Genomic DNA, 9,401 nt, shown 5'->3' on the forward strand with positions numbered 1-9,401 from the left:
TTTTTTTTTTTTTTTTTTTTTTTTTTTTGAGGTAGGGAGGGGATGTCATGTGAAAAACACATTGGAGGGACAAGTATAAATACACATTTTGTGTCTGTATTTGTTTTTTAATTGGCCTCATTTCAAATGTATTTAAATAGTTCCATACCTGGATTGGGTGTTTGTAATGGCTACCAAAAATGAAAAAGAAAAAAAAAAAAAAAGAAAGAAATGATTGTGACATGCTTTTATCACTACTTTATTTTTCAAATAACATGTAAATATTGTAATCCATTGGATTTTGTTTTGCTAACCTGTTAATAAAACATATGGGACCATTATCCTTTTAACAAGCCTAGAATGTCATATTGTTTTCCTTTTCTTTTTCTTTTCCCAAAAAATGTATACCTGATATATTGTGGACACACATGTTAGATGCATTATTATGATTCTGTTGACTGTAATGACATAGAATTGAAAATAACATTTTTTTCATTGTTTAATTTATACAGAGGACTTTTTCAGAGTTTGACAGAAGGAATTAAATAGCAAAATGCTAACCCATTGGCTTCAGCACTCGGTATTTCCTGATTTTAAAATTACTGCTTACTGATGGGGGATAGGAAGGGGATACTGAACTGTTGCACTGACGGGTTTGTTTTTTTTAAAAAAAGAAAAAAAAACCAACAATGAAATTAATAAAAACTTTTTAAGAGCGTTTTGCCTTTGTGTGTTGCATTCTGTATTGGCTACTCTGATGACAGGCTCTAGAAGTGTCTCTGTGACTGATTCTCCATTTAGCGTCTCTAGGAGGGAGTGAAGCATCATTTTCCTCTCTGTACCCTTTCTTCTTGTACTTCACAGAGATGAAATTTGGGATTTAAAGATCAGGTAGAGCAGCCTCTAGCTCACACAGGTCTAGAACCTACCACAGTATCCCTTGGATATATCCCAGCCCAGCATCCATCAGAGCCCGAGGGCTTACTGCCAAAGTTGACTGGCAAAGTTGCACCCAAACATAGAAATGAAGGAATTCTGCAGTATTGAAGTATCAAAATAGATAGAGACAGGCCGAGTATCTGGACTATCAACTCAGTCCTCATAAGGTTGTATGCTCTGTGTTTCAGTATCAGATGACCTACAGGATCCAGTACTGAAACTGTGCTTAACTGGTGTTGAATGCACACCTAGTAACCTGAGGCAGGGGGTGTTATATTTTTCCTTTTTATCCACTAAAAACTTAAAAAGATGCTTTAGTGTTGCCTTGGAATCTTTTTTCTTCTTTTATCCTAAAAACAGTTTTTTCTAAAGAACATTTAAAAGATGTCAGACATTTTTTTTCTGGATGTATCTTAATTAGATCCTGTTTTCAGTTCAAGCTGCTATTTGATTTTACTAGCACTGAGTGTACAGAATCTTAAACAGTTTGAAAACTAATCCCCTGATAGCTTTACAAGCCTCCACCTTTCTTTTCAGCCTCCCCATCAGCCAAAATAGTTTGTTAAAAGAATTATTTACTTTTCCTCTGTTTTTTAAAAAAATGGGGAAAACTACGTGTTTTAGTTAGCTAGACATTACTTTTTTTTTTTAGTGGCTTCTGGAAATAGTTGTTCATAAAGAAGGCTTGCAAATAGTTTGCAGGCCCAGAGCTGACCTGCACTTCCAATATGTTCAAAAAGAGGAAGAGTGGCTCAGTGATCAGCCACAAGAATTACATTATTGTTGGAGTCACACAATTACAGAAATCAGTAATTTTGAAAAAGACTCTACAACTGCCTACCTAGTCCAACCACCAGCCTGTCCCCATCATGTCCACCGATCATGTCCCTCAGTGCTACATCCACACGGCTATTGAACACCTAAAAGGATGGTGAACCCACCACCTCCCTGGGCAGGTTATTCTAAAGTATCATCGTGCTTTCTGAAAACAAGTTTACCTTAATACCCAACCTGAACCTTCCCTGGCACAATTTGTGGCCATTTGCTCTCATCCTATTGCTGTTGTCTGGGAGGAGAGGCTAACCCCCACCTCACTACAACCTCCTTTCAGGCAGTTGTAGAGAGTGAAAGTCCCAGCTCCGTTGGCTGCTCCCCATAAGACTTGTGCTCCAGATCCTTAACAGCTTGGTTGCCCTTCTCTGGACACAAACCAGGGACTCAGTGTCTTTGTAGTAGTGAGTAGCCCCACACTGAACACAGTACTCAAGATGAGGCCTCACCAAAGCTGAGTTTGGGCATGGTCATCTCCCTGCTCCGTCTAGCTACACTAATTCTGATACAAGCCAGGATTCTGTTGGCCTTGGCCATCTGGGCAAACCTTGTGATGATTTATAGAGCATTATATTTCTGTTATTCCTCCCCAGTGAAAAGATAAATTGTAACAAAACCTCCCATCTTCCCAGCTTAAGATTTCTGGCTCAACATGCCCATCTCACCTGTCTTGGGATTCCTGATCTGTATTAAAATACAACTTAAGGATTTGGGAAGTAGAAGAGGCAAAGGAAGTAGTTCCATCATGAGACATTACTCTAATTAGCTTCCTTGCCAAACAATTCCCTTTCTTGTAACTGGGAGTCCTGGGCTTCATGCCATTGGACAACTGGTGCTCAGCACACGGTGCTCTCTGGCTCATTGCTTTTCCTTTTCTTAGGAAGTCTGGGTAAATGCTGCCTTACTGTTAATTGACTGCTGGCGTTTCTTTTGTCCTTGAGCATAGCTCTGGAGTTCTCTCCATGCAACAATCTTGCTTCCATATTCACTCCGATGAAAAGGTTTTGCTGGAGTTGCAATGGCAAGGGAGACCACGGCGTCCTGACAGCACTGTTGAGCAACCTAGGCTGCAGATTACCTGGAGCCTTAGGTTGAGGGATTGGCAAGGTCACAGTAAGGATTTTAAATCCAGAATTGTAGGGTTTCCAGTGGAAACTGTACCCTCTGCAAAGTGAAAGGGACTACGTGAAATGATACTTGCGGCACAGTTATCTTGGAAACTGGTAGTACAGAAGACTTCATGTGCACTTGAACAGCAAAACTCATCCTCCTGACCTTACGAAAATGTCTCAGTACAATTGCAGGTATTCAGTACATTTCAATGAAAACTGCCACAAGTCTCTCCACTCCTCCCTTCTCGTAAGGGATTTTTGTTCAGTATTTTTTTTGACAACACACAACTTTCTACCTTGAGAGCCAAACAGTCTGGCTTCAAAGCAGCCAGATTACTGTGTAGGAAATGAGTCTGGGTAAGAACATTTTGGAAAAATGGAATATGTAATCCAAGATAGGCTTAAGATGTTGCAGAAATCTCTATTTTTGGAGTGGTTAATTCCATTCTTCCCATACCAAACTGCACTGGAAATGAGGATTTCAGTTTGAGCAGTCAGCAGTACAAACTCCGGTATTGAAGACTGCAGTCCTTCCAAGATGCAAAGAAATTAACCTTCTGATATAATTTTATCTGTCACTTAGCAAATTGCCTTCAGATAAACAGATGAACAGAGAAACCATATGAACCAAACGTGGGGTTGGGTGGTGTAAGTAATACTAGCCAAGTCTTGGTAAAGAAGGCTGCTGCCTGCTTGGATCAACAGATACTTGGAGAACCAAGCTGAAGGCACTGTCTTTCTTGCTGTGTTTGCTGATACTTAACAGTGTGTGGATATATAGTACATATCTTGCAAGGGTGGAAGGAGAGAAGGAAGCCTGGTTTATCAGTCATGCAGGTTGCATGTGCGTGGATATAAAGGGAGGTTTGGACAGCATCACAGGACAGCTTTCCTAATGACACACTGGAGTAGATCACCCATTGAGTACGTGGTATCTTCACACTTGCTGATTTTTCAGATGCATGCAAACCCATGACTGATGCACTCCAGTGTTGTCCATCAGAAGTCCCTCTCAGACTCATTTCTTATTTCAAGATAAACTTCCCACTGTTCTCTTAACCTTTGATTTCTCCAGCTTGTCCCCAGCTTTTTGCAAGTCCATTTTGGTGTGAACTACTTTAAGGATTTGTTCAAAGGACTCCTCAACTCTTCTCTAGTTTCAGTTTTCCTATCTGACCTATGCACCCTTATTTTTTACCAGAAGATGTGCCTTTCAAATGAATATATGTTTAGTAACATGTAATGATCCTAAGGCAATGATCTTCTGGCAAGGATCAAAGTCAACTTTTAACAGACTTTTTGTATGGGTTTATATGTTTCATTACTAACGGGCAGCACAGAATAGCTCTTAGATGCAGAAAACAGCTATCTATCAAGTAGGAGAAGATATCTATCTGCTTCTGAGTTTCATCTTGCCCAAACTATTTAATTAGTTCTGACTTGAAACTTACAGTTCTTTCTCCAGCAATCCCACAATATGATACAAATCAAGAGAAATGCTCCAAAAAACAGCATTTTGTATTTGCTTTTGCTTTGTTGGTTTTTTTGTTTTTGTTTTTTTTTTTTTACTGGTGATTTAGCCAGTATTTTAACCTGTTATAAGTGAAAGAAACCTGTCCAAAGTTCTGTATACATTAAAAAAAAAAAAAAAAGAAAAAGAAAAATAAGCAAGAGAAAAAAAAACTTACCCATTCTGTAGCCACAAATGGACTTTGCAGCTAATGGTGAGGTAGCACTACTGGCCTTTGAATTTCTTTACTGCATGTGAGATCTATTGTGTCCCAGCAACATGCAGGCACTGATCAGTTCATGTCTTTGTCTAATTCCCCTAAACCGCCTCCTAAAGTGGGTTTCCTATAATAGGTCACACAGGAAAGTGTCCAGGCAGGTTTTCATTATCACCAGAGAAGGAGATTCCACTACCTCTCTGGGCAGCTTGTTTTAGTGTTTGGTCACCTTTGCAGTAAAGAACTACTTCCTCATGTTCATACAGAACTCTGTTGTCATGCCCCTTGTTCTGCTGCTGGGCACCACTGACAAGAGCCTGGCCCCATATTATTCTTTTGTTGCTAATGGAATATTAGCAACTAGTTAAGAATTCCACTTGATTAATTTCAGCTGGGATGCTTAGAAAAAATGAAGTCAACTGCAGGAATGAGAAGACACGCTTCTTTTCTCAAATAATTTGAATAGTCTGGTATAAAAGCAGACACAGTTCAGCTTGGTTCTTTAATTATCTATTAAGTTTATACTTCCACTAATGAAGAGCTTAGCTTAGTCTAGCCAACTGCATATGCATGACCTCCAGGTCTGTGCAAAATGTGTTTCTCTGCAGGTCTTTTGCTGTGCTCTCAGTAGTGTCTAAAGAGAAAAATATGTTTACCAGGTATGTCTTAAATGAATTTAGCTTCTGTTGAAAATGGATTGAAATGTTAACTTTTCTCTCCAACTGAAATCATATCAAGTTACTGGGCCAAATAATGCTTTGAGTCTTTGTGAAGTCATTTAGGTTGGAGGCACCGAAGACTTCTATCAGAGATGTTGCAGTAAGAGAAGTGGTAGTTTTTGTCTGTATGAAACAGCGGATAATTAGACAGCAGGATCTGTAAAGCTATGAATGTTCTATGTTATTTCCAGAGAATGTTTTTCTCTGCTTAGACTCTTCAGGACCTCAGGCATGTGATTACTGAAACCACATGATTTAAGTAATAATAATAATAATTCAGAAGCAGAAAGCAGTTGGCTTCCCATAGGTAAATAAATATATGTCATTAAAAGGATGTTGCTTGCAGAAAAGACAGTAATGATGTCTTTGAGGCACTTTGCTGCAGGTACAAGGTATTTCTTGCTGTTGCTATAGGAGTCTCCTACTGGAAAACAGGCAGAAAATGAGGTTTGCTTTCCCCTTGTTGCAGCCGCTCCTGCAATCACCTGTCCCACTTTCCTTTGCAGGATTACTCCTAGCGACCGGATGGTAAACTCTCGCCACACTGGAGCTTGCAGAAGTTGTGCAATTGTCTTTAGGAGAGTGAAAACACAATTACATTTGCTGCAGGAAGCCCAGGTTAGTGTATGGGCACAGCAGACTGTACAGACCCCATCCCTGCCTGAAGGGTGGAGGGTGTATCAAGGGGAGAAAGCAGGGCTACCTCCTGGCCTCTGGCTGGGGCCAGACACAACACACGTGGCAATCAGAAGAGTATCTTTGTAGCTGTTTCCATCCGTCCTTCCGATCTGTTCCAGAGGGAACATGCAGACAGGACAGTTGCTGTTTCAGCTCTCCCACAGAAAAAAAGATTTGAAGGAGTGAATGAATTTAAACATGCCTGACCCTGTTTTGAGGAACTGTTTGGTCTCCTGTCCCACCCACAAAAAGCAGGACAGCCAGTCAGCTTTCAGTGTCATATCCCATGTAATTGACTAACAGCAACAACAAAAGTGTAATTACATTTTTATTGTCACATTAAATGCATGCTAAGCTCAGCAATTAGGACCTCATTCATTTCCTCGTGAAGGCATTCATGCTGTAACTTAGATTTATTTCAATATAATGGAATTGGAAAGTTGGGAAGCAAATGCTCCTCACATCAAGTGAACACTGACCATGAGTGGATGGGTGGCTCACAGGGACACTGCACACAGCTGGAGAGCCTATGAGTGTGATGTAAAAGAGGAGTAAGGGGAAAGGCTCTTCAAACAATGCACTGATTACACACATAATGGCAACAGGAAGAAAATGCATTACTCCCATGCCAGCCTCCTAGTCTTTCAAAAGCTGAAATGGCAGTGTGGGGTTTTTTAAAGCGGGCCTGTGGGCACCTGTGTCATTTTGAAAAATAAGATGTGTGGTTTTGAAATTTAAAATGAGTGGTTTTGAAGCTAGAGGATGAACAGGGCATGCTGCTGTTCTCATCCCAGGCTGTTACAGGATGAGACAGATGATGTTAGTAACAGCATGGTGACTGGTTGGGGCTGACAGGCAGAGGCAAAAACTCAAACAGGGGGCCCACAAACTCTCTGGGCTGACACTTGCACCTATATGGATCTCCTAAGTTATGAGAAGGCTGCCCAGACCTTTGGCCCTGCGAAGATCTGGAATCTAGAAATCACCCATGGAATTGAGGTAGCTGAGGGATGTCATGTGGGCAGATGTGCCCAACTTGATGATCTTCTTGAGAGTTGACCAGCCTGAGACAGTAGGTCACCAGGCTGAGATTGTTCAGCAGTCTGACAGGGAAATCGATGCTTGGTGTCATGCAGTTGCTCTACAACAGCCCTGTCGTGGAGCCTAGCAAGGGGAGGGTGATAAGCAGGCTTCAAACCAGGGGATAAACATGAGCAGCATGAAGGGGCTGGAACCTCGACTCTGTTCAGGGCAAAAGGAAAAGCCTCCCCCTTGCTACTGAAGTCCCACTGGCTAATAGATTTCAAGCCCTGGTGTGGGTGAAAGAAAAGTTATGGACAGCAGCTTGGAACTGGAAAGGGGGTATGATATTAAGAAGGTCCAATGGAGGACCTGAATCAGAACCAGTGCCTCTAGAAAAAAGCCAAAGGGTCTTAGTAATTGGAGACACTTGGCTGAGGATTACTGAGGAGTTGCCTGAGGGTTACACCTATCTGTCAATGAGACAATCAGGTTTGTTGCCTGCTGGGGGCCCACATTAGGGACATCAAGAAGACAATATCTGATACGAAAAAATCAGATGACTGCTATCCTCACCTCATCTGTCAAGCCAGATCACATGAGACCATGACCGGGAAATTAAAAAGGATTTTGTGTGCCTTGGAAAGGTGTTGAAGTGGTCAGGAGTGCTTGTGGTGTTCTCAGTCCTCCCAGCTGAAGACAGGGATCTGAGCAGAAGGAGGAGAATTAATCAGTTGAATGACTGGTTGTGTGAATGCCATCATGCCCAAGGCTATGGTTTCTATGCTTTATGTAGCACCTTTGACAAAGGGGGAATGATGATATGAGATGGGATGCAACTGAACACAAGATGCAAGAATACACTAAGCAGCAAGCTGGCTGAGCTCATAGCAGGAACTTTAATGTAGAGATGCTGGGGGAAGGGGATGTACCAAAAGGTGAGAGTAAAGAGCCAGGGAATGCTGTCACTCTAGGAAGCAGTAGGGGATTTGTCAGATTTGTCCCAGAAGTATGTGGGAGGGCTCCTCTAGGATGGCAGTGCACCCAAAAACCCAGCTGAAGTGCTTCTGTGTCAATGCACACAGCATTGGTCTACATAATAAGCAAGGGGAATTGGAAACTGGGGTAAACTTGGAAAACTTTGATCTTATTGCCATACAGAAACATTATGGGATGATTCACATAACTGAAACACCATCACTGAGGGCTATAAGCTTTCTTGAAAGGATAGGCAAGATAGGAGGGGCAGAGTAGTTGCCTTTTTTGTTAAGGAGCGGAGAGATGTCGACAAACTCCCTTGAGAAATAGTCAGGAACAGGTGGAGAGCCTGTGGGATAAAATTAGGGATAGGACCAGTAAAGGACAGCTGGTGATCGGAGTCTACTACATTCCACTTGGCCAAGAGGAGTCTATTGACGAGGATTTTGTTGTCAGCTACAAGAAGTTTCATGCTCACAGGTTCCTGTCCTGATGGGGGATTTCAACCACTCAGATATCTGCTGGCAAGACAACATAGTGAGCTGTAAGAGATCCAGGAGAATCCAGAAGCCCATTGACAGTAACATTCTAGTTCAAATATTGGACAGACCAACCAGTGGTGAAGCCTTGCAGGACCTCGTGCTCACCAGTGCAGAGAAGATTGTTTAAGATATGAACAACAGAGGTGGCCTGGGCTGCAGCAATCATGTTCTGATTGAGTTTGTGATCTTGAGGAATGTGGGCCTAGCAAGGAGTGGAGTCAGGACCCTGAACTTCAGGAGAGTAAAATTCAGGCTGTTTAAGGAATTGTTGAATGAAATATCCTCGGAAAAAGTCAGAGATGAAGGAGTGAAAGAAAACTGGCTTCTCTTTAAGGATGCCTCTCTTATTGTGAGAGCTTGAGAGCCCTCACAATAAGAAAGCAAGCAGGGGAGGATGGAAAACAAAAAGGCTTGGCAAAGACCTGCTGGTCAAACTGTGGGAAAAGATGGACAAGTGGAAGCAAGGACGTGTTACCTGGGAAGAATAAAGGAATGCTGTCTGGACTTGCAGAGGTGGGATTAGGAAAGCCAAGACACAGATGGAACTGAACTCGGCAAGGGATATCAAAAACAAGAAGGGGTTCTACAGGTACACAGGTCAGAAGAGATGCCCCATCCCTGGGGGTGTTTAAGGCCAGGTTAGATGGGGCCCTCTGCAACCTGGTCTAGCACTTGACCCAGACATTGGCAGCCCTGCCTATGGCAGGGGATTTGGAACTTGATGATCCTTGGGGTCGCTTGCAACCCAAGCCCTTCTGTGATTCTATGATTCAGTGATAACTTCCAAGAATTGTACTTTCCTTTGCCAGAGATGTGAGTTCAGGAGTATATATGGGAGTTTTTATTATAGGTGTGCTGGAGAGTGACAGGACTTCC

This window comes from Centrocercus urophasianus, unplaced genomic scaffold, assembly GCF_019232065.1.
Source record: "Centrocercus urophasianus isolate 14NV4802_14NV808 unplaced genomic scaffold, USGS_Curo_1.0 seq_21, whole genome shotgun sequence".
Classification (NCBI taxonomy): Eukaryota; Metazoa; Chordata; class Aves; order Galliformes; family Phasianidae; genus Centrocercus; species Centrocercus urophasianus.